Source organism: Mustela nigripes, chromosome 2 (assembly GCF_022355385.1).
Source record: "Mustela nigripes isolate SB6536 chromosome 2, MUSNIG.SB6536, whole genome shotgun sequence".
Classification (NCBI taxonomy): Eukaryota; Metazoa; Chordata; class Mammalia; order Carnivora; family Mustelidae; genus Mustela; species Mustela nigripes.
The window spans coordinates 104,716,172-104,743,327 of record NC_081558.1 but is presented as its reverse complement, the minus strand read 5'-3'; the positions used below and the strand labels follow the sequence as shown (position 1 = coordinate 104,743,327).

Genomic DNA, 27,156 nt, shown 5'->3' with positions numbered 1-27,156 from the left:
GCTTTGAGCAAGGGGATTGGAGACCCTGAATGATACAAATATGGCAAGAAAAGAGTCTTCTAATATATTTACAATCTGGACAACCTTCTTCCTTCCAAGTACAGCCTGAGACAGAATGGAAAACCAGCCCTAAAGTTTAAGGCCTCAGTTCCTCAGTTCTATCACACAAAGTCAAAGGTATCCATTACACTGATCCTCGTGGCCAAAACTGAAAAATCAAGTATCTTCATTAAAAGCATCAGAAATAACCCGAAGGATATGGGGAGATGGAGAGGAGAAGGGAGTTGAGAGAAATTGGAGGGGGAGATGAACCATGAGAGACTATGGACTCTGAAAAACGACTAAGGGTTTTGAAGGGGCGGGGTTAAGAAGTTGGGTGAGCCTGGTGGTGGGTATTATGGAGAGTACGTATTGTATGGAGCACTGGGTGTGGTGCATAAACAATGAATTCTGGTACACTGAAAAGAAATTAAAAAAATAATTTTTTTTTTAAAAAGCATATTCTCTGGACCAAGAAATGTTAGATTCAAAGCCTAACTCTACCACTTGCTGAGTATGACCCTGAGCACGTTATTTAGCCTCTTTATTCTTTGGTTTCTCATCCATAAGATGGGCATGGTGATAGAACCCACTTCACAGGGTTATGGTAAAGATTAAATAAGTTTGTACGCATAAGGGCTACACATGCGTTTATTGCTGCTGCTGCTTATGCTGCTGGTTACTGCTGCTTCTACTACCATCTAACCATTTCCCCTGAAGTAGACCTGAAATTCTACCCCTCAGTTATTGGCATTTAGATCTAAGAATTCCTCATGTCAATCATTCTGCTCCCACTAGGATTGCCTGTTAGGATAACAAGGGAGCTGGAACACACCACTCTAAATCAGCCACCTTCCTTATCTCACTTGATAAAGATTACATTATCAGAAGGGTTTCTGTGATCCTTGGCTAAAGGCGCTTACATGTTTAATTTTGGGGAGCCTTCCTCATATTAGCAGTGCCTCTGGGTACTGACTGTCTGCCTTCAGCATTGTCCACATTTGGCATGCCTTGGATAAAGTATTCACATTAACTCAGAAACATAAGCTCTTGGCCAATTTTGAAAACTAGAATGTCTCTCTTGACATGAATCCTCTCTTGTCCCAAACTCAAGCTCTTGCTCTCCAGCTGCCAGGCCTGGAATGATTCTGCCCTCTCATCATTCTTGAAGCAATGCTTTGTTGACCCCATATTGAACAGGATCCCAATCCTAAATCCCATACCTGTTCTGAGTCTACCCCATTATCTTTTCCCATGTGCTTTTTAATGCTTCTACAGTTTGGAACAGGTCAACTTCTACCTAACAACCCAGACATGGTATCATATTTTTTTTTAGTGTTATATTTAAAAGTTTCTTTATATTGCCCATGAATTGAACCCCCCATGTAATATGTCCGAGTTACACCAATTCTAGAAGCACAGATATCTCTGACCATGTATTCTTTTATGGGCTATGCAATGAGAGCCCTCTATAGTTTCTAAATAGTCTTCTTGTTCATTATCGAAATAATGTAAACAGGAATTATTATCTTCAATTTTCAGCTAAGAAAACTGAAGCTTAAAGTTATTATATATAATAGATGTGATTAACAACTATTATTCATAACAATAATAGTAGTTAAGACTTACTGAGCACTTCGAAGCCCTTCACCAAGCACTTTGCATCTACTCTTCCATTTAGCTGAAAGAGATTAAATAAGTTTCTCAAAGCATAAAGCTCATAAATAACTCAAAGCTAGACCTCTGGTCTAGACCTCTGCAGCACAGGGCAGATAATGTGAGCTGGTCATTTCCACTCTAAGGTTCTTCTTCATTCTGCCTTAGATTTCAGTTCAATGTAACAAATAATTTTTAAGTGTCCACCAAAAGAAAAGACATGTGCCAGACACAGAGATGAATGAGATGATGTCGTTAGCCTCAAGGAGTTCAGTTTAATGGAAAAAGAGATACATAAACAGATAAGAACAAACAAAGTTAGAGCAATATAAGGGTTATATAGAAAAATGACTATATAAATCGTCATCTGAATTGGGTGCTACCACTAAAAACACTGGTACAGCAGTAGACCAAAAGTGTCACAGCCAGGCCAGGTAAATATCCCCAGGTTACACCAGAGTGTTGCTTTCAAAGCTTGCCTGCCTTCGGTTCTGTGGACACTACCTCAGTTAATAGTTCATGACCAGTAATCCATTGTCAAACTTTTAGTAGAAAGGTTGGAATAATGTGGACAAGGAGTGTTAAATTATTGCTTATTGTCGTAAGTTGAATTATATACTGACTGGAAGTAAATTGCATTGCAGGGACTATTAATAGGTATTGGATTTAAAATTGCAAAAATTAGCATGGTGCTGTTTGTTATGACCCTGTAGCAGTTTACTTCCTACATTATGGAGTGCCTCCCACATCCCTGAAAATCCTTGAGGGAACCTTCTTGCTACTCTGCACTCCACCTACACTTACCTCCCACAAAAAGGAATAAATCAGCCGAAAAAATAGAGAGAGAGAGAATATTGAGAAAATGTCAAAAGAATATCACACTCATGGCAGTCTACATGCATTATGAAATAGCACACTGTCCCTTTCTTTCTCTCCCCTGCTAACCACAGATTCTTCTGTTCCCTCTGTCCCTGGAGATCTAGGTCCTTTGCATTCCTAAGGGCGTAATCTTTGGCTGCCAGGAGTCCAGGTCTTCTTCTCTGCAGAGCTCCAGTATTCAAGAAGTCAGACTTATGCTTTCCAAAGCAGTTTCAACTACCTCAGCCAACAGAGTCCCTTAAGTCTATAGACCCTAATCACCAGAAAAAAATACACACAGATGCATACAAATAGACTTCTCTGTAGAGATTCAGAGAGCTCCCACAGTCTAGGTAAAACCCTTTCTTAGAAGGTTCTTGAAGCTGAATCAAGGCTGATCTTTCTAGAGTTTACATTCTGTACTTGAACTTAGGGCCTGACACTGCTTCTGGAAATGAAGACAATGCTTCTGGAAATGCACAGGAGAGGGTGATGAGAGCAGGGCATTGGCTGACTCCAGGAAGCTTCTAGGGTAATGTCATCATCTGGGGACTAGCCAAGTCCTGAGAGTGGCTCTCAGCATGCTAGTCCCAGAGCTAACCAGCAGAATTCCTCTCACAGAGAAGATTCGAGGTCACCAGGTCCAAGAGACTAGTTGGAATGAGAGAGTGAGATGTAAGCAACAGTCACAAGACCGGATGAATACATGGGTAGGTATTAAGAGTTTTTCTTTTCCCAACAGCGCTGTCTCTGAGCCTGATTGTCCTGCCAGTGGAGCCGGATGCAAGCATGGTGCTTAAAATGGGCTCTGGACTCTTCTATGACCATCTCCCACCCTGACTGACATGCCTTCTTTAATCATTGTAATTAATTCCATCAAATTATGGTAAAATCCCATTAGCCTGGAAGCCATTTATTCTCTTTAAGACAATTTTGCATTTTTTTACTGGCGCCACTAAATATTTGAAAGTTTAAGTGATTTTTAAGTTTCTCTTCCTTAAGATATTCTTTTTTCCCTTATTTCCAAATTTTGGGTGTGAAGAGAATGTTTCACTGTACTAAATTGTACTAAATGAATGCGATTTACATCACTCTTTATCCCGACCACACACCTTACTCCAATTTCTACCTCAGCAACTTCTTGCTCAACACTTCAATGCTAAAGGATGATTTCCCAAGGGTCTCCTAAGTTCATTGGACTTCTAGATCAACGTGAGATATTCTCAACTGGAATGACTGAATCTAGAAATCTTAAACTGGGCGCTCAAGAAGAATGACCAGCAGACAGGTTTCTTCTTGGCCTGGTAAGCATTTCTTAGAACTTTATATTGGTCCCCCAGTTGTTTTCACATAGACATTCTGATTTCTAGCTTTTCTTTAAAATAAATCAGAAATGGGCACGTGGGTGGCTCAGTGGGTTAAGCCTCTGCCTTCAACTCAGGTCATGATCTCAGGGTCCTGGTATGGAGGCCCAGGCTCTCTGCTCAGCGGGGAGCCTGCTTCCCTCCACCCCTATCTCTGCCTGCCTCTCTGCCTACTTGTGATCTCTGTCTGTCAAATAAATAAATAAAAGCTTAAAATAAAAAATAAAATAAAATAATAATAATAAAATAAAATAAATCAGAAATTGTGATAGCACAGTACCCATATTCTTGTGTCCTCCTGGAGGATTCGGCTAGAGAACACCAAATAACCCAGGAACTACCCCAAAACCATCCGACAAGAGAGAGAATGAGGCCCTGCAGTACATTCATACACTGGGATCTTACACAGCACTTCAGACAAACTCTACAGCAACACTCCATAACGTGGATGACTCTCAGTAACATACTAGTAAGTAATAAAAGTCGGTGCGGACAATTACATAAGCATGGAAACATTTTTACAAGGTTAAAAACAACAAAAATTTAAAGTGTATTTTTGGGATAGACTTAAGTAAAAGAAAGCTACATCAAAAGGAAAGCATTGATTGCTGAAGGCCAGGAATTGATGAAGACATGCTATAGGACAATGGGTACCCCCACTGAGACAAGGCAGGACCACATTGTCAAATGTAGTCTATTATCCAGGTCCTAGATCTTGCTGGAGGTTAGAGTCATCATGTTATTATAAAGAACCCATTAAAGAGATAACTGAACTAATGCAACTCAGCATTGCCAAGTAAGGAGAGTGTCATGAACCAAGGCTTATATAGACAATCTAAATGTGAGCACCTAAAGGGAAAAAAAGGAAGAAAGAATTGATCGGAGTAAGAGATGCCTCCCCTTTAAATGAGCAGATGCTTCCCTGTTTCTCATGGTCCCTGCCATGCTTTCTCTTTTCCTCCACCCTGAGGCCATATGTCAGATTCATTTCTCATCTCACACTGGGCTGCTCATCAGAGTTACAGGCTCCTCCTGAAGGCCAGTGGTTCTCAACCAGGAGTGATCCTGCCTCCAGGGGACATTTGGCAATAGCTGGAGACATTCTGAGTCATTGTCAACTAGGTGAGAGGTGATACTGACACAGCTTCTGGGTAGAGACTAGGAATGCTAGTAAATATCCCCCAGTGCAGGTAAACATCTTACAGTACAGAGGACAGCTGTCCGTCAACCTCCACAACAAAAACTTCTCCGACCCCAAACAATGCTAAGGTTGAGAAACCTGAGTAGGTATTGAGTTTCCCCCACCTAACCTAAGCAAGTCCCTAGTCTAAGTGCCAGGATGTCCTCCTCAGTACTCAGAGGAGACCCAGAGAATTTTGATACTGAAATCTATGGTAGAAAAGAATTCACACTTCACAAGTGCCCACCAAGGTCAGTAGTGGGTGCAGCCCCTCATTTAACAGATGAGGAAAACTAAAGTGTTAAGAAAGAAAGTAAATTGCCCTTGTGGTCTGCACCCAGCCTCCCACCCCAAACTAAGCCACTCTCGTCCCACCTCGTTTTGCCTTGACCATGTCAAACACAGTCCCAGAACCCTCTCCTGCCTCAGGGTCTTCCCATGGCTGGCTCTCTCTTGTTTGCAGAAGCTTCCTTCAAGTATGTTCTTCTCAGAGTCATCTCAGCCAGTCTCCTACACAAGGATAAGCCCCTGACCTCACCCACCTTTTATATCTTTTTAGCATTTTCAAAATTCCTACTTAGTATTTTTTGCTGGCTGCTCTAACTCCCTCCTTTCTACCCCGAAGACTTTAAGTTCTATCAGTTCAGAATCCTTTCAAGTTTGTTTCCTCCAATATGTTTGACTAGCACCTGGCACATTATCTGCATGTAGCAGGTATTCAGCAGATATGTGCTGAATGGATGAATCAATCAGTAAGTGACTGTACTAAAGGAAAGAAGGAAGGGAGGAAGAAAGGAAGAAGAAGGAAGGAAGGAGGGAAGGAAAGGAGGAAGGGAAGGGAAGGAACCATTACTCTTCTTGTTCCTCAGCCTAGTTTAACTTACCTCTTTCTTGGATTCTCTAAAAATTAAGTCATTCCAAGGTACGGGGGAAAGGGAAACACAAACAACTTTGAGATGCTGCTCTACTTTGGTCATTAGGAAATGTATTTGCATTACACTCAAGTTACTCTTAGACGAGCACTTTCATTTTTCTTTTTCTTCCTCCTTATTGTCTGTCTCTAGGAGCTGAAAAGATGCTAAAGGTAAGACTGAGTCTCACAAACTCCTTACCGTCAACGGAGGCAAAACAAGAGCCTGGACTGCAAAGAACAACTGATTTGGACATCTGCTGCCCAAGCTTCTGCTCTGGACCAAAAGGTGTGTTCACAATGCCTGTGAGTGAACTATAATAATTTCCCAGTATAGTATACTAATTATACTAATATCTACAAAAAAAAAAAACAAAATTATTTTAGAAATGGATCAAGAATATCACTACTCCAACTAAAAAATGACTTTAGAAATAAAGAACTATATCACTACTTAACAGCTGAGTACCATTTTCCATTAACAATGTTGGCATCCATTAACTCATGGCAAGCTTGTGCCTTAAGGGGATCCTAAGGAGTCTGGTGACCTGGCCACCATTCACTATCCCATGACAAATAGTTGGAATGTCACTTAATTTCATTTCCAGCTCGGAATTTTCACTTCTTTCTCACTCCTAACTTGGAATGTCCTCTGTCTGGCCATTGACTCCTGGTTCTCTTGCTATAGCCTTACATCACACAATTACTATGGGAAACAATGGAATGACACCTGTGTCAGGTGTCAGTCCCCAGAATTGAGGAACTCATCATAAAAATGTTTAGGTGCTACCTCCCAGCATCAAGTTTTCAGGTGCCTTTCCTGAAGTTCGACTCAAATTGCCCACTGTGTCTAAGGCCATGGATAAAGTAGGTCTGCTAGAGATAAGTTTCCCACCCTCCAAGAGCTGACAAGGAAGATAATTAATTAAATAAATTAGTAATTAATTAATTAAAATATTATTCTGGGCAGAAAATATTGAGTGTTATCTGAAAAACACTAGGAGAAAAATGCTATTAGGTTCAAAGAGATGAGGATGTCCAACTGAGATGATAATTAGAAAGCGCTTTCCAGGAGCATTGTTCGTGGAGGTGGACTTGGAGAAGTTTGCAATTTCAACAGTGCGGAAAGGAGGGTATAAGAAAAGTCACTCCAGTCAGGAGGAACTAGCCCGCAGCAAAGGTGTGGAGTCTGAAAACATCGAAGTGTATTTCAGGACAAAATGTCATTTTAAGGTAGGTCAGCGTACGGTGGTGTTACAATTAACCCAGTCGTGTCAGGCCAATTACTGCACTTTTGGGAGGGACTTTGGGATTCAAGGATGTGTATTCTACTGCAGGTAGCCAGTGGCCAAAAGTTGCTGAATCCTTAAAATTTACACTTCCATCTTTCCCCCTCCACACCCAGCAAGTGGACCTCTCGTGGCTTCCCTAAAACTTGGTGTCCTCGGGTGACGTCAGAGGGAAGAGGCCACTGCCTGTGGTCTTCCTAGCTGGGCAGAAGTCCAACTATGGGAACAGGAAGAAGAGGTATGTATGGGACTTCAGTATCCTTTGACTAAGCACGGTTTTTTCTTTGCTCAGGATGCTGCCAGCCTGGGCTATGGAAACTCCTCTTTGTCACACCAGTTGGAAGGCTGAAAAACAAACTGTCCCACCCATAGTGGCAGACAGGGTGGTAATACCCTGCCCCGTGAATAATTGTCCATCTAGCTTGGCTGAAGCTCATGAAAAATCAGTTCATGTAAAAAAAAAAAAAAAAAATTCTAGTATGTCCTTGTCACCCTAAATATTTATTTTTTTTCCCACATTCTGATTTAACCCTCACAACTCTATAAGAACATTATCAGCCATGGACAAGAAATAAGGAAGGTAGGGTTCAAAGAAGTTCAAGAATATACCCTTACTCACCCTGCTGCTAGATAACAGAGACAGGTCCTTCTTACTCAAAACTGCTTCCTTCCCCACCCCAGCCTGCCTCTCCTGATGACATTCTGTCCTCAGCTCTCTGACATCCTTGTCTGACAGGTGTCATGGGGGACACGGCTTGAACTCTTATTAATTGCTCACATCTGAGCTAGTGTAGGTGCTGCCCAGACAAGTTCTTAAGTTTCCCTTAAACAGGTTTTCACAAGCTCAAATTGCGAAGGGAGAAGAAATAGGCAAGAGGGACTCCACCCAGCAAGCAGATGGTGGTTTCTGCCAGCAACATCCTAATCTTCTGGTCCGGCAATCTTGGGCAAGAGGCATTTTCTAGGTTCTTGTTTAGTGCTGAAATTAAAACTTCTAATGATGTCTGAGTGACGTAAAGCAAAGCACAGACAGGTCAGTATGCGGGACTACTGGCTTGTCTGGGCAGCCTACTCACGGAACAGGATAGAGACCCAAGACTGGGCAGGGAGGGGAAAGGCCACATTTAAAGACCAAACACTTGGGTTCAAGACTGTTTTTGTCTTGCCACTTACTAACTGTATCATCCAGAAGTCAGTACCCCGTCTAAAAGTTAAGAACACTATTGTTCACAAAACTGTTATGACAATGAAATGAATAACAGTGGTAGAAGCATTAATCAAATGTAGGCTGCTGTTATTATGAGGGCAATTAGACTTAAGGTTAGTTATTAAACCCTGAGGGATGCCCTGACAAGTCTGGTCCCTCCTTATCATTGAGATCTCAGCTTCCTTGACCACAGGGTCTCAAGAAGCAACCCAAGGACTTTTTAGCACATCATCCTATTTTAAACCTCTACAAGCCTGTATCTTCTTCTGATATTTTTGTTTAATTCTTTGTGATCTGTTCCTAGCATGTAAGTTCCACAAGAGCAGAGCTTTGGTTTCTCTTGTTCCTTGCTGGATCTTGGCACAGAGTAGAACAGTTCCCAGCACACAACAGGCCCACAGATACTGTTTGAGTGCACCAATGGCTCCAATTATATGGTAATTCCTTATATTGGGATATTATAAGACTGGTAAACAGAGAGGACAAAAATGGTAATCACTGACAATTAGCACCTGGTGAATCATAGCAAACATTCCGCCAAACATCATTCTTCAGAGAAGAAAGCTGAGACTTTTTAAAGATTTATTTATTTATTTATTTATTTGAGAAAGAGAGATAGTGAGAGTGGGAAGAGGGGCAAAGGGAAAGAATCTTCAAGCAGACTCCCTGCTGAGCACGGAGCTCCACACAGGGCTCAATCTCATGACCCATGAGATCATGACCTAAATTGAAACCAAGAGTCGGATGCTTCACCAGCTGAGCCACCAAGCACTCCGAAAGCTGAGATCTTAAGAGAACTCTCAGATAAAAACACACAGAGAGAGCGAGCAGAGGAAAAGCAATGAGCTCCCTCCAAAGTCAGCCCCCTACTCTTTGATCAATAGAGAATTTATCCCAACAATAAATTGTATCCCTAAGTATTATTATTTGTCTTTCTCCCCAGGTATGATTACTTGTATTATTATTTGTCTTTCTCCCCAGGTATGATTACTTGTTACTTACCATACGATTTTAGAAAATGAAAGAGGGAGAAGTATGCTGTCATGAACTCAGAAGAGGGAAAGATCAGAGATGACCCGAGCCTGTATTTCTCTTATAATGTGAAACTCCCACACCTCCAATGAAGCAAACTCTATTTCCTGTGGAAGGCTGTTCCATTTCAGACAACTCTACTAATAATTACACCATGTGCCAGACATTAGGTTAGGGTCCAGGTGTACTCTAAACTCCCTCCCACTTAGCACACACACGCACACCAAACACTGCCCTTTCAACCAGAACAACTCCATTTCTACCTGTTCAAACAACATAAAATCAATATAAGTATACTGATTTCCATCACAAGTTTATGCCTAAACAGGGCCTGGGTAGATAAAAATCATTTTGAAAAGCACTATATTACCAGGCTCAATCATTGAGAAGGCGGGAAATTGTTTCCACAGTGTGGAAGTGAGTTGAAAGCATGTGCTAGAACAATGGTCACCACCCGTTCTTAGAATGAGGAATCCTCTCTGAGCATTGCTGATGAGATAAATTGTCAAAACCACTTTGGAAAGCACTTTGGCATTACACAGTGAAGTAAAGACACACACATTGTGCAATTCAACTGTTTTACTTGTATCTTCTCTACAAAAACCTATGTATCTGGGTACCAGGAACACAAACAAGAAAAACTCAAAGCTGGTAACAATCCAAAAGTCCATCAAAATAGAACTGACTTTTTAGAAAGTGTAATCTTACAGTGATATATTCTGACACAATGCAAATAACCTACAATTTTGTGTAGTAATGTACATCATACCAATCTAATAAGGAAAAGCAGCAAAACACAAAAGAATATATAATCAGTTTGATTTCAATCACAGAATCCTCAAAAATACTGCTATGGTATGCATACATAATTAGAAAAATATTTTTAAAGGCAAGAAAATTATAATTATACAAGCCAGGTGAGAGGTCACTTCTGCATGGAGGGGGTACAGACAGCAGAGATGGGTCATATTTAGGGCAGGCCCTAAGAGAACCTCTGTACTGCTAGCAGAGTTCTCTCTTCTGACTCAGGCAATGACTATACAGGTTTTGAATTATTATTAAATTGGCTGTATGTATTTTTTGCACATTTATATGCCATTTCAAAACCTGCCACACACTCTCAAATGACTGAGTTCTACTTTTGCTTCTAAAGGTTCTACCAGTGTTTGTTGGTCATGCATGGCCTTGAGCCCAAAGTAATAACATTAACAGTTATCAAGAGTCATACCCCAAGAGTTGGAGGAAATCAAAGGGAGAGACAAACCATGAGAGACTATGGACTCTGAGAAACAAACTGAGGGTTTTGGAGGGGAGGAGGGGTTGAGGGTTAGTTGAGTCCAGTGGTGGGTATTAAAAAAGGCATATATTGGGGCACCTGGGTGGCTCAGTGGGCCAAAGCTCCATCTTTGGCTCAGGTCATGATCCCAGGACCCTGGGATTGAGCCCCTAGTGGGGCTCTCTGCTCAGTGGGGGCCTGCTTACCCTTCTCTCTCTGCCTACCTCTCTGCCTACTTGTGATCTCTCTGTCAAATAAATAAAAAATAAAATCTTAAAATAAATAAATAAATAAAGATTAAAAAGGCATGTATTGCATGGAGCACTGGGTGTGGTGCATAAACAACACATTTTAGAACACAAAAAAAAATTAAATTAAACTAAATGCTTAAGAAAAAGAGTCATACCGCACAATTTTGCAACCACTGGTGTAGGGGGGAAAAAAATACTGGTTTGGAGATGGGGTTCGAGTCTAAACTATGGTCCAATGAAACAATCCTTTCCCCTGTCTGGGCCTCCATTTCTCCATCTGTCAGAAAGAGGGTTGGACTGTATGATCTCTTGCATCTCTCTAAATTTTGATACCTGTAATTATTGTAATAAGAACTTTCCTAACACCAGCTGTGTGACAGCTTGCAGGCTCCTGAGGTATCCATCATAAATCCTTTCCAGGGAGATGTCTGCTTTTACTTCAAAGCCACCCATGTGACCCTCGCTCAAGCTTCGGATGGTTTCTGTTGCACCATTTGTGCAAAGTGGTGCCAACAGGCGTGTGCAGACCACCTGCTGGGGAGCTATCAGATAGCTCTCTGGAAGAGGGAGCACACAACATGCAGGAAGCCCCATGCTTGCCCCTGAGAATGGGAGCTACCATGCCACAGTGTGACTCCCCAGCCACTGTGCTGTGTTCATTAATGGAGCATCAGAACTCCCCAGTGTGACAAGACAACTTGATTCATTTCCACAACTGGCATTCAGAATTGAGCACAGCCTTGGGCACAGGTTTCTCACTGTTCAGTTTCTCATGTCACCATCAGGTTGTGATGCCTGATTCTGGTTGTGGCAGGTGGGAGAGGAACCTCCTAATCTCCTGAAGAATTTCAAGCAAATGAACAGATGTGGCAAAAGGTAAAATTAGGGTAGACAATAGCGAAATGAGTAACTTGATAAGAATGGAACGTGTTTGGGAGAAGAGTGGGGTATAAGGGGGACCTGAATTTCTACATTTTTCAAACATCCTGGGATGCCACACCCAACAGATACAAGGTAATTCAGGGCATTTAATGGTGGGCCAGATATTTATGACATCATCTGGGGGATGTTATGTTTTTGTTATTACAGAAGCAAGACATACGCACTTTAAAGATAAGAAGATAAAAATACAAATAAAAACTTGACATTCCTACAACCCAGAGATCACCACAATTAACAACTTCCTGCGTATATGTTGTTTCTTTCACCAAAAGGAAACCATACTGTACATGTTTTTTTTAGTGTGCTTTTCATTCACTGGCCTTCTTTTTCCCAGGTCAGTGAGTTTTTATCCCAACACATACCCAAACCATATTCAAATTTCACAACAGCATCACATTAATGTCCCCTACAACTGGTTTTTCCAAACTGCTTAGGCATTATTCTATTTCTTAACCTGGACAACAGTTAATAAATGTTTGCCTTATAATTATCCATTGATTTCTACAAAAATATCTGTGTACTTTTATATAGATATATAAGAATATATTTTACAATAAAAAAGAGGAAATGTCACAGACCCTTTATGAACATCGGTGTACTTTTGCTGGTTCTTTTTTTTTTTAAGATTCTATTTATTTGACAGAGACAGAGATCACAAGTAGGCAAAGAGGCAGGATGAGGGGAAGCAGACTCCCCACTGAGCAGAGAGCTCATTATGGGGCTCAATCCCAGGACTCTGGGATCATGATCTGAGCTGAAGGCAGAGGCTTTAACCCACTGAGCCACCCAGGTGCCCCTGCTGGTTCTTTTTTAATCAAGCTCCTCCCCTATTTCATAATAATGACTTATTAAAGGGCCAGTCATTCTGTAAGAGTTCAAATACTAATAGCTACATTCCCACTTATTTCAAAGACAGCAGACAAATGACCAGTTTTCAGCTACTTTTATTTTAATGGGTACACATTTTTTTTAGAAATAATAACTTTGTCCCACAAAGGAATGGTGAAAAAAAATCCTGAAGTTTTTGTTTATAAAGAACATAATCAGGGGCGCCTGGGTGGCTCAGTGGGTTAAAGCCTCTGCCTTTGGCTCAGGTCATGATCCCAGGGTCCTGGGATTGAGCCCCACATCAGGCTCTCTGCTCAGCAGGGAGCCTGCTTCCTCCTCTCTCTCTGTCTGCCTCTCTGCCTGCTTGTGATCTCCATCTGTCAAATAAATAAATAAATAAATAAAATCTTTAAAAAAAAAAAAAGAAAGAACATCATCATTTCACAATATCTATGTATATCAAATCATTGCATTGTACACCTTAATCTTACACAATGTTACATGTAATTACATCTCCATAAAGCTGGGAAAAAATAAGATATATGAGACAGAAAGAAATGAAAACTTAATTATTGCTTTGTTATTTTGCATTCTAATAAAAACTGAGGTGTATTTTTTGATCAATTTAAGTTTAACTCTAAACCCAACAAAAGAAGGGACTTCCCCAGCACAGTGCTTACACATCTTTTCCATATAATGGCACCCATAGTAAAATGACAATATTTGCACAGTGCACATCACATAAATAGATGAGGACACCTATAACTAGAGGAGATCAATATCTCAACATTTCTGTAAGAACCTCTGTAATCCCTATCTAGCACCCCAGAGCCATTCATGGCACACGAGTTGGGTAGTCTGGCCTTGTCCTGTATTTATAGAAAAACAATGCCTTTGTCTTTCCTTATCTCCCTCAGTCTAATCAGAGCCATATCAAGCAACACTGCACCTAAACAGAGTATATCCTATAACTATCACCATTCCTAGAAATGTCTTTTCTTACTCACCCATATACCTTAATGCAAGCAGGCTTTTGGGAGTTTTTTTTGTTTTGTTTTGCAAATACCTGCCCAACCTCATTGGTCCCTCTCCCAGAAGGAAAAAAAAAACTAGCATTCTTTAAAGACACCATTCATATAAAACTCCTTCTATCCCAAAGATACAGAAGTAGTGAAAAGAAGGTCCATCTGCACCCCAATGTTTATAGCAGCAATGGCCACGGTAGCCAAACTGTGGAAAGAGCCAAGATGCCCTTCAACAGACGTATGGATAAGGAAGATGTGGTCCATATGCACTATGGAGTATTATGCCTCCATCAGAAAGGACGAATACCCAACTTTTGTAGCAACATGGACGGGACTGGAAGAGATTATGCTGAGTGAAATAAGTCAAGCAGAGAGAGTCAATTATCATATGGTTTCACTTATTTGCGGAGCATAACAAATATCATGGAGGACAAGGGGAGATGGGGAGGAGAAGGGAGTTGAGGGAAATTGGAAGGGGAGGTGAACCATGAGAGACTATGGACTATGAAAAACAATCTGAGGGTTTTGAAGGGGAGAGGGGTGGGAGGTTGGGAGAACCAGGTGGTGGGTATTGGAGAGGGCACGGATTGCATGGAGTACTGGGTGTGGTCCAAAAACGATGAATACTGTTACTCTGAAAATAAATTTTAAAAAATTTTAAAAAACAAAACAAAACAACTCCTTCTATGATGCCTCCTCAGTCAGAATTAATCGTAAGTTTAAAATCAAACTCTTTAACCACACACTCCTCTCTCCCTGCATTAGCACCACCACCATCACTACACACCCAGTTGTACAACTCAGAAATCTAGGAATTTCCTTTAATAGTTTTCTCCTTCTCCCTCAACATCTAATTAGTCCCATGGTCTAGTCATCTTGTCCCCTAGATATTTCTCAAATTGGTCTCTTCTCTCCATCCCTGATACTCCTGCTTTATTAGATCAACCAGTGCTCACGCTAGAATCACTGCAAAAGGCTTCATGTCCCAGTTTCACTTCTCTCTACATGGTCTTCCACATTGCTGCAGTGTTACCTTTCTAAAGCAGACATCTGATTTCAGTTCCTATTAGAGGGACCAACCATTCCAGTTTGTCCAACACTGAAGGATTTCTCAGGATGTGATCTCTAGTGCCAATGCCCAGAAAGTCCAGGCAAACCAGTATGGTTGGTTACCTACTTAAAACCCTTAAATCCCTTTAGAATGTCATGCAGAGTTCTTCCTAATCTTCCCCACACTATCTTTTCAGCCTCAACTCTCTGTTCTCCCAGTCCCACTCCACCACACACACATACACCTGCACACCAGCTTTGCCAAGCTACATTCAGTTCTCTGAATGGAATGTGCTTTGTTCCTTTACATCTCAGTACCTTTGTACATTGTGTTTCCTTCACTTGGAATGTCCTTCACCCTAACTGGGCTTGCTGGTAAACTCCTCTTCATGCATCTAGACTCTTTTCAATTGGCACTTTCCCATAGAAGTAACCCAGGAATTGCCTGTAGCTTCTTCTGTGTTCTCACAGAAACTTCTATATTCTGCTATCAGAGCACTAGCCCAGTGAAGTCTATCCTCCTCTACCACCACACTGTATAACTAATAGCTTTTAAGTGTTTAATAAATGAGGGAAGGAGGGAAGGAAGGAAAGAAGGGGAAAGAAAATAAAGGAGCTATAGGTCAGTCTTCTTGAGGAACATAGAAACAAAAATCTTCAATAAAATATTAACAAATACAAGTAAAAGAATTATAAACCATTACTAAGTAAGATTTATTCCAAGGATAGGAAGCTACTTTAATACTCAAAAATCAATCTATGTAATCCACCATGTTAACAGATGAAAAAAACGTTTTTTTTTTAAATTCAAAAGTCACATGATCATATCAATTGACACAGAGAATACTTTTGACAAAATTTCACACTCATTCATGATAAAAATTCTTAGGGAATCAGGAATGAAAACGAACTTCTTCAACTTGATAAAGAGCATTTTTAAAAACATACAGGCAGCATTATATTTAATGATGAAATAGTGAATATTTTCCCAGTGATATTAGGAACAAGATGAGGATGTCTACTCTCTCTGCTTTTATTCAACATAAGAAAAAGAAAAAAAACAGCATACAAATTTAAAACTGTTCCATTTGCATGTGATATATTTTTATATAGAAAATCCCAAGGACTCTACAAAAAAAAAAAAAAAAAAAAACCTCTCTTAGAAAGAATAAGTTAGTTAATCATGGTCATAAGATGCAAGATAAACATATAAAAATCAATTAATTGTATTTCTATAACCTAGTAATAAACATTGAATACCAAAATTTGAAAAACAAGACAGACCATTTATAATCTCGCAAAAAATGAAATACTTAGCTGTAAATCTAACAAAACACAATAGAACTTGCATTTTGAAAACTATAAAATGTTCTAAGAGAAATCAAATAAGATTCTAAATAAATGGAAAGATACACCACAATCATGGTATGGAAAACTTAACAGACATTTTAACTCTCCCAAATTTAATATATAAATTTTACACAATTCCTATTAAAATCTCAGTAAGATTTTTTGTAGATATAAATGAAATTATTCTAAAATTTATATGGAAAGCAAATGAACTATGTCAGCTAAAACAATTTTTTAAAAAGTGAGAAGGAAGTGGAAGCAACAAGTCTACCCGATTTCAGGAATTATTATATGCTTCCTTAATCAAGACTGTGTAGCACTGGCACATAGATCAATGGAACACAATAAAAACCAATAGACCTATATAACTCTGTCCATTTGATTTTTGACAAATGTGCAAAAGCAATTCAACAAAGAAAAAAATAGTCTTTTCAACAAATAGTGCTGGAGAAATTGGACATCCACATTGCAAACATATTGCAAACCACATATTCGATAAAGAACTACTACCTAGAATACATAAATAACACTCAAATCTCAATAGTAAAATACCAAACAATTCAATCAGATAATTGAAAAAAGACATGAAAATGCACATGGCAAATAAGCACACAAAAAGATATTCAAAGTCATTAGCTATTAAGAAAATTCAAATTGAAACCATAATGAGATATCATTCTACAGCTATATAGAGAATGGTTAGAGATAAATGGTCCAAATGGTTAAGATTAAAAATAGTGAAAACAGCAAGTGCTGGGGAGGTTTTGGAGAGTCAGGATCACTCATAATTGTCAATGGGAATGTAAATAGTACAACCACACTGGAAATCAATTTGGTAGTTTTCTTAAAAGCTGAACATGTAACTACCATACAACCCAGCAATTCTTCTCCTGAGTATTTATCCCAGAAAAATAAAAACTTATGTTCACATAAAAACCTATTCACAAATGTTCATAGCAATTTTATTCATAATATCCAAATACTGGAAACAACTACAGTGTCTTTCAATAGATGAATGGTTTAAATAAATCAGGGCGCCTGAGTGGCTCAGTCAGCAACCACCTTGGGCTCAGGTCATGATCCTAGGGACCTGGGATAGAGTCCCAAATCGGCCTCCCTGCACAGCAGAGAGCCTGCTTCTCCCCCTCTCTCTGCCTGCTGCTCTGCTACTTGTGCTCTCTCTATTTGTCAAATAAATAAATCATATCTTTTAAAAATAAAAAAACCATGGCATCATGAAATGTCATGGATAATTACTCAGCAATAAAAAGGAACGAACTACTGATACACACAACTTAGATGAATCTCTGGAGAATTACACTGGGTAAAAAAAGTCAATCTCGAAGTTCGCATAATGTATGATGTTATGTACATAACATTCTTGAAATGAGAAACAGAAAGCAGAATAGTAGTTGCCAGGACTTAAGGGGTAGATATGGATGGGGAAAAAATGATAGGACTATAAAAAGGCAAAACAAAGAATACTTGTAATGATGGAAATATTGTGTATCTTGGCCTATCAGTGTGAATTCCCTGATTGTGATATTTTATTACAGTTTTACAAGATACTACCAATGAAGAAAAATGGGTTAAACATACACAGAATCTCTGTGTATTATTTCTTGCAAATGGATGTGAGTCTCTGATTATCTTTACAAAACCTTTTTAAAAATGAATGTGTTGGACTAGATTATCTTTGAGTGATTTTCTCTATCTGAAATTCCATGATCTGGGGAATCTAAGGATCCACTGGCTCTTGGTTATACATGGCTCTACTATTTCTAACAGATGAAGCTTCTTGTACATCTGGACACCAATGTTCATGCTGGTAAGTAAGGGTCTGGACAACCAAATGAAGATAAGTGTGTAACTACATCAAACAGATCCTACAGATCTAAATCTATTTAGAGATGGAAAAAAAACAAAAACAAACAAACAAACAAACAAAAAAAAAAAAACCAGAGGCCCAGCAAGGGGAAACTCCTCACACAAAATGAATGGTTAATGGAAGAATTAGAAAGAACCAGATTAGAAAGAACCCAGGCTTTCAAACAGGGCACTTTCCACCACAGTAATTTGTAAATATCTATTGACCATGCTGACAGCCATTCAAATCCTTAAACACACCCAAGCCAAGACTTTCCAGAGCTCTCCTAAACCATCGCTGGAGGATGCAAAATTTGGACAATAAAGAAAAAAAAATTTTTTTTAAGTAATATCAGAAGGAAAAGGGTAGGATCAGCAAACTTTTTTAGTCAAGTGCCAAACAGAAAATATTTTCAGCTTTGCTATCCACGTGGTTTCTCTAACAACCATCTAACAGCCATCGATGTACGACAGCAGCCAGAGATAATCTGTAAACAAATCCAAGAAGATGTTCTCCAACAAAATTTATTTTCAGAGAAGTCAGGGAGCCAGGTATCACCCACAGTCAACGTTGGTGGACCCTGCCACAGAGAAACAATGGAAACATGTGGCCTTTGCACCTGGGTGATAGTATCTACCCAATGAGGTTACTGTGAATAATGTATCGCATGGAAGTGCTTAGCAATGGGCCCAGAACATAGTAAGTCCTCGATGTAGTAGTTCATGGTAACTATGCCACATGAAGAGTGGTTGAAGAAACTGAGTGTGTTTAGACTGAAGAAAAGATACCAGGAGGCATGAAGATTGGGGACATGTAGGAACAATTTTTAAATTCCTGAGAAAAGGGAGTTGATTTTTGACAGGTGACCCCAAAAGGCAAAAGAAGTAGAACTAATGAATTCAGGTTAACAGAACCGTATTTCAGTTCAGCATACGAGGAGTCTTTATAATAGTCATTCTGTCTCACAAGGAAATGACCTGTCTCATGCTAAGTTTCCTTTTCTGCGGGCATTTAAGGAAAGTTTCAAGAGGCAAGGCAATGAGTGGGAGAAAGACAAGTCTGAGTTACTGGAAAGTTGTTTCTATGGAATAGGTGAAATGAAGTATAGTAAACCAATCCTCTACTTTTCTGAATTCTAATCCTTATTTACCTTTAGATCTGAATGCTATTTCATACAGTTTCAGAATGTAACTATAACTAGCTATATTCATCCATCATTCATTCATTTATCCCCAAAATATATATTGCATATTTATAATGTTTCTAAGCACTAGAGATACAGCAGTGAATAGTTGATCAATAAGTCATTAAAAAATAAATAGAAAAGCATATCCTCCCTTGGGGAAATGAAATATTCCATTTTTATTTGTATATTATTTGGATGTTTTTTATTTTATTTTATTTTATTAAAGACTCTACTTATTTATTTGATAGAGAGAGAAATCACAAGTAGGCAGAGCAGTAGGAAGAGGGGGAGGGGGAAGCAGGCTCCCCGCTGAGCATAGAGTCCGATGCGGGGCTGGATCCCAGGACCCTGGGATCATGACCTGAACCGAAAGCAGAGGCTTAACCCATTGAGCCACCCAGGCGCCCCAGTTTGGCTATTTGTTAATTGGGATACTCTGTAGGCAATTATTTCAGTAATGTTAACACTCAGAAATAAAATTGTTTTCCTGTTCTGGGAGCTTGTGTGAAAGTTCAAAAAGAAGATGATTAGATTTTTCTCCCCATAAGGTTAAAGGCCCCCACAATCAGGACTTTATTAAAAAACAGATACTCTGTGACCACAGGGGATAGAATTTGCTACCAAAATAATAGGAATTCTAGCCTTTACTTATCCCTTCTACAATAGAAACAGCAGGAGGAAGCTACATGGGATATTTTCTGGAATGAAATATGAAGGCCCTGCAGTTTGTTACTGGACCTTCGTTATCTGCTATGGTCAGAACTGACCCTTTATATGCACATGTTGCTTTCTGCCTGCAAAGCTGCTAAGTAATCAGAGCTTCACAACTTCCTGGTACACACTCTCTCCTCATAGTTCTCTGGTATAGACAATGGCAAACAAAGCCTTTCAGAGGCAGATCCCATCCTGGCAATTCCTTATTAGCCTAGATCTCTACTGCTGAGAGGGATTTTGAAAGAATGTGCACACCTCCAAATGGTATGATTTTAGGCCACTGAGAAAGGCTTTCAGTCTTTAAAAAAAAAAAAAAAGCAATCCTTCTAACTTTTGCAAAACATAGAAAAAAGATTTGTATGCAGAGATGTTTGCTGCAATATTCATTGCAGTAGTAAATAGAAGACAATCTTTGAATAAAAGAATAGGGTAATTACTAAATGTTATATAGGCATTAAAATAATATTTATTAAGTATTTTGAAAGTATGAAGAAAAATATACTTAATAATATTAAGTGAAGAGAGACAACATGAAAGTATACAGTACAATTTTAAACTTAATTGAAAAAAGGTGAGGCACAAACTAAAAAGACTGGAAGTGAAATATACCAGATAAAATATTAAAGACATTTGCCTTGGGTGATGGAATCATTGTGATCCTTCTTTTACATCTGTGTTGAGCACATTATTTTTTTTTTTAAGATTGATTGATTGATTGACTGATTTGACAAAGCCAGAGCTCACACGTGTGCACACACACAAGAGGCAGGGGAGGGACAGAGAGAGAAGGAGAGAGAAACCAAAGCAGACTAGCCACTGAGCAGAGAGCCTCACCAGAGGCTTGATCCCAGGGTCCTGAGATCATTACCTGAGTCAAAATCAAAGAGCTGGCCGCTTAACTGACTGAGCCACCAGGCGCCCCTGTATTGTGCTCATTTTAGTCAAAGAATATGTTTCACTTTTAACATCTGAAAAATAAATACGTATGCCTTAAAGGTCCTTTTCTACTTCTTCACAGATATCTAAAATACCAGTAGGAAAACTCTAAATTGTATATTCTCTCTAGCAAAAATAGCATGTGGGGGACTTGACCACTGTAAACGTGATCTGCTTAGTTCAATTCAACTACTATTTACTGACTATCAGGTTGGAGATTCTGTTTATCCATTTATATTTTTTGTTGAGACCAATCTCCATTTATCTCACTCACTTTTTTCTGTCACACCAGCCATTTCTTCACCATCAGCCGTTCTTCATGTGGAACTAACTTTGATCCCAACTCCAGATATGGACATGTAACTAACAGCTTGGTATTCTTCTGGTCACACTAAGTTTAAAAAGGGAGATGTTTGGGGTGCTTGGATGGCTCAGTCAGCTAAACATCTGCCTTCAGCTCAGATCACGAGCTGTGCTTGCTCACTCTCTCTCTCTCTCTCTGTCAAATAAATAAAATCTTTAAAAAGGGGACAGGGGGTAGGAAGAGATGATCTAATCAAAGCCAGTTAGAAAGCAAAATGAGTATTTTCCTGGGATTCTTGAAAGAAGGGCAACTTTTCCCCCACTGGTATAGTACCTGAGGCTACGTAATATCCTCGGTTACCAGAGGGCCTCACATAAAGTTTGAAAATGAAACCATCATGGCCCAATGAACACAGGTCCATTACTTCTGAGCAGGAAATCCTCTACCAGGATGAAAGCAAAAATCAATTTATGCTGGATGAAGAATAGAAGCAAATATCCTCTACAGCTTACCATCCTAAAGCCAAGATTCTATAAAATCAAGCCCAGGTAACTGCTAGCGGAGGGCAGGAAACTCCTACCTGAAGTCAAATTCAGATCAAAGACAGAGGTAGCTGCCATACAGAGGCTGAACAGGAATATTAATAAAACTCCACTCCCACTCCTCCAAGCCCAGACACAAAGAGACTTCCCAAGACTAAGTAGAATGAGGGCAACCAACAACCCTCTCTATGCTTACTAGAAGCTTAGCCTTGAGTGACAAGTCAAGGAGGCCACCACGGGAGGAGGAGCAAGAGCACGGAGAGAGACCACTTCAGTAATGCAGGCACACACTGTTGGCTGATCTGGTTCCAGCACCTGCACCCCTCTTTCCTTCTATGCCCAAGATCAGAGATCTGTGACTTTTGTAAAAACAGCCTGGGTGGCTCAGTGGGTTAAGCCGCTGCCTTCGGCTCAGGTCATGATCTCAGAGTCCTGGGATCGAGTCCCACATCGGGCTCTCTGCTCAGCGGAGAGCCTGCTTCCCTCTCTCTCTCTCTGCCTGCCTCTCCATCTACTTGTGATTTCTCTCTGTCAAATAAATAAATAAAATCTTTAAAAAAAAAAAAAAAACAGACCTGGAGGTTTTATCTCTCACAAGCTGAAAATAAGTCCAAAGTATAAAATAGCTACTAAACTAATATGGTCTTGGCTTATTTTGCAGTTGTTGAAATGGTCACAGTAGTGGTAGTAGTGCTGGTAGGAGTAGTGGTGGAGTGGTGGCAGCAGTAATAGCAGTAATAGCAGTGGTGGTGGTAGTAGTAGCTAGCACAAGACCATATCAAAGACCTAAGGCAGTTAGAATAGGAGCTTTGGAGTCCAGCTGCTTGGGGGGGGGTGCCAGATCTGTTTTTGCTCCTTCTTAGTTTCCAGATTTGGACAAATTATATAATTTCTTAGTGTATCATTTTGTAAAATTGGCATTGACCACTCAAGAGTTCGTAAAGAAGATAAAAACTCTTAAGATGTGCACGAACATTACAAGATGACCTTATCAGAAACATCTTCAGTAACTTCAGTGTTGTATATAAGATATAGACATGATATAAGACTCTGTCTTTGCTGATAACAACTCACAAACAGTTGAGGGTGAAGGATTAACACATGACTCTACTATAAAACCTAGTGAAAATTGCGAAGATAGGCATTCAAATCGACTCCAAACAAGAAAGTGAAGTGTGACATAGGGTCTCCCTGATGGCCTTAAGGAAAGGAATCGGGTTTGAGATGGGCTCTGGTGAATGGGCAGGACTCAGATGGCCAGATATCAAGGTGGAGACATGAAAGAGAAAGTCCATAATGTGTTCTGGGAAAACAAGCAGACCACATTTGGGTAAACAGAGAAAATGGCATGTAAATAACTGACTGCTGAAATTGACTAAAGGAAAAACCTACATAGGATGGCTTGGTCTCCAAGCTAAAGATCCTTACTTTGCTTGATGATTCCAAGCTGAAAGAGGGCAAAATTGCAGGTAAATGTGTGCCATAAAAATTGACCTTATTTCTATTAAAAAGCAAGTTAGGGGCGCCTGGGTGAACTCAGTGGGTTAAAGCCTCTGCCTTCAGCTCAGGTCATGTTCCCAGGGTGCTGGGATTGAGCCCAACATGGGGTTCTCTGCTCAGCGGGGAGCCTGCTTCCTTTTCTCTCTCTCTCCCTGCAGCTCTTCCTACTTGTGATCTCTATCTGTCAAATAAATAAAAAATAAATAAAATCTTAAAAAAAAAAAAAAGAGCAAGTAAAAGTTAACATTTATCTAGCCAAACTCATTTCTTAGGTTCTTTTGTTTTTTAACTGGCCTCAAATCATTGATCTCACAGTATCATCTCTACTGATTCTGAGACTCAAGTACCAGAGCTTCAAAACCCTCCATCCATGGCTCCGAGATGCTAATATTCTGGAAATGCTAAAATCTTCCAGTCCCAGCCACAGCCATGTGTGTGCAACCACCAAAATCAGAAAGTGTCCTAGCCTGAAGGACATATTTCTCTGGAAAGTATGCAGCACACTGGGCCTCCTCTCTGTTCTGATTTCTGAGGGGCATCTAGGGCATAGTTGTGCTCATTGTCCAGAAGAGTAGCCTTAGGCTGAGGACAGAGTTGAGGAGACAGTGTTCTGAGCCGCCTTCCATCTCAACCCAGGCTCTGGTTTCACTGAGGTTTACTTGACAGGCATCCAGAAATAGCTATAGGCCATGGAGGTAGGTGATCCCACTCTGGTTAATCTTCACAAAGCTTTAAAATAGCGACAAAGACTTGAAAATGGCACCCAGGAATGAATCTCCTCTGGACACATCAACAGTGCACTAATGGTTATGAAGGTCAAGTTCCTGTGCTCTATGTCTTCTGTAGGCCTGAAGACCCTATAGGGTTCAGCACTGGTTAATCATTTACCAATGGATTTACTCTTTATCCATAACTAATTCACATTACAACTGCCATAAATTTCCAGTTCTCACTTGATATCTCCAGACATGTTCTTCTTTCCTTGACTAAAAACTCATAGGGCTTTGAAAAAAAATCAAAAGTGTCACTTAAATTTCTTAAGACATTTCATAGCGATTTTATCCACCTGTTTTAAAACTTTTGAAATCACAACATTGTGTGTATTGGAAAGGACCTCAATAAACCACCTGCACTGGTCCCTGGTTCAAACTAGTGAAGTATTATTATTTCCACCTTAAAATTAGACAAAGCAAAAGAGATGTGAACATAATTTGCTTTAAGGCCATAAGGATAAATAATGGCAGAGCCAACAAAACAGTGCTGGTCTCCAGTCTCCTAATGTGTCTCTTTTAATTATGCCCTGCCATTTTTGCCACCATTAACAACTAAAGGAGTGCATCCAGAATTTGGCAAAAGTAAGAGGCAGTAGACAAGGGTGCGTGGGTGGCTCAGTCAGTCAAGTGACAGACTCTTGATTTTGGCTTCGTGTCCTGCTCACGCTCAGCGGGAGTCATCTCTCTCTCTCTCTTTCTTTCTCTCTCTTTCTCCCTCTCTCTCTTTCTCCCTCTGCCCCTCCCCATCTAAAATAAATAAATCCTTAAAAAAAGAGAGAGAGAGAGAGACAGTAAACATTTAAACTGGGGTCTTAAGCTACAGCCTTCCATATACTTAGTCAAAGGAACTTAGTCATATTACTTAACCTCTCTATACCTCAGTTCCTACATGTGCAGGAGAGAGATGATAATTTCTCTTAGGGTTTCTGAGACAATCAAATACATTATATATATAAAGTTCCCAGTCCGTATCAATCACCATCTAGGTATCTCCTACTACAATCTCTATTTCCATTGCCAACCTGTGGCAATTTTATTAATTTTAATTTAATTTTACTAATTTTGCCTGTGGGATTCAGAGCTTGTGTCATCTTCTCCCACTGTACAGATTAGGAAACTTAAAGACATCCTTAATCCTACTCATCCCATTCACCTCTTCTCTCTTACCCTACGGTCTATGGATTGTGAAGTCTTTTCAACTCTAATTTCCAAGTATCTTTCAAATCCTTTCTCTACACTGCATCCTCTATGTCAAGGCTGCCGTAGCATGCTGAATCTCTTGTTATATACTCCCCAACTTGATCCTGGTACAATTGTTTTTTTTTTTTTTTTTTTTTGGTCGACCAGTGTTTGTAGTCATTGGGAAGGATAAAATGTGCACTCGTGAGGGTGTTTTACAAAGTTTTTCATGTTTGGGCCCTCAGCTACTCCTCCGAGGAAATTAAGTACCCTCTCCCCCCTTGGCTGTGCTACTCCTTCTTCTGTGCCCCCACAGCTCTGTGTTCATGACTCCCACATTGGCTGTTTCATCAGTTTCATTGTGTTTGTACCCCTGGTTCCTCCACTTGTAGGGCCAGCTACATGGCCACGTGTCTGTGGAATCCCACAGGGTCCTGCTCTCGAAAGGGCCCTGAACTTGTTTTAAAGCTCTGCTAGAGCCATCCTGAAATTCTTAGTAATTGTTGAACAAAGGACAACTCATTTTCATTTCGCACTAGGCCCCACAAATTATGTACCCAGCCCTGCCTGCTCGACTGTGAACTCCTTAAAAACAAAAGCTTTTTGCTATTCACTCAAAATCCTCCTTGGTTAGCACAGAGAAGTTCTGGCACAGAGCAAGCTTTTGGTAAATATTTGTTGAATTTATACATGAACGGATGAAAGGGTAACATAAAGCATCTCATACAAAAATAATGTAGTATGGCTAATTAACTCCAAAGAATAAACTTTGTTTTTGCTTGGTTGAAAGAGGAGTCAAGTGATAAATTCACAAAATGACTGGCCATTCCAAATAAATAACACAAAATTTCCTAAGTTTCTTTTTTGATTAATCAAACTGTTTCTCCCTTTAAGCCCTGCTGCCTCCCTGTTCTTCTCAGAATGCGAAACTGCAGGTTAATGGAGCTTGGAATTGTGCTATCAAATATGCCCTGACTGTTTGTGCCAAGCACTACTATGCTCAATTCTGGGAATAGTGAGAAAGAGAAAGGAGAAGCCACAGAAAGGTGAACTAAGCAGGGTCCCTATCCTCAAGAAGTAATTAAATGTTACTCCTCAAGAGCTTATATCAAAGATGTGTTGAGGGGTGCCTGGGTGGCTCAGTGGGTTAAAGCCTCTGCCTTCGGCCCGGGTCATGATCCCAGGGTCCTGGGATCGAGCCCGCATTTGGGCTCTCTGCTCAGCAGGGAGCCTGCTTCCTCCTCTCTCTGCCTACTTCTCTGCCTACTTGTGATCTCTGTCTGTCAAATAAATAAATAAAAATCTTTAAAAAAAAATTGGAAAACAGAGAAAATAATTAAAAAAAAAAAAAAGATGCGTTAACTTCATGGGAGTTCTGCAGCAATGAATCAAGAATAAAGACACTAGACTTGGCCAGTGGCCCAGCTTCCTGAACATTTCAACTGACAAAATGTCTCAGTCTGAACACAATTCCCCCACTATGAGATCTGTGGGTTCACTAGTTAACATGGGCAACCAACTCGGAGGTGCTCATGGAGCATAATAAATAAGTAGCTATTGAGGTAGGGGGAGGTGCTTTTGCTTCTCCGTGTTAGAGAAGAAAAGACAAACATCAGTTATGAAAGTGAGCCAAATAATTGGTGAGGACAGATGTCCCTTGCTCATGCTGAAGGCATGATTGGGTTTCCAGTGTGGCAAAGACCACACACCACCCTGCTGCCTTATTATGCACTCCCTGCAGTACTAACTTCTTCCTGTTCTCAGAAACAACAGGGAAGTTCAAAGAGTTTCTCTTGCTTTTCCCGATTCAACAGGTTTTACTTAACCACTCTACTTCTTGATCCAACAAGAGTGATAACTTTGAGAGAGTGTAGTCAAAAAAAAAAAAAAAAAAAAAA

The 27,156-nt window shown here is 40.0% G+C and overlaps 1 protein-coding gene across 1 annotated transcript in view; it reads right to left on the bottom strand.

The window, feature by feature from the left end:
- ATP13A4 (ATPase 13A4) overlaps positions 1-27,156 on the bottom strand; it is a 127,782-nt gene that overhangs the window by 94,668 nt on the left and 5,958 nt on the right. The gene's annotated exons all lie outside the window — the stretch shown is intronic.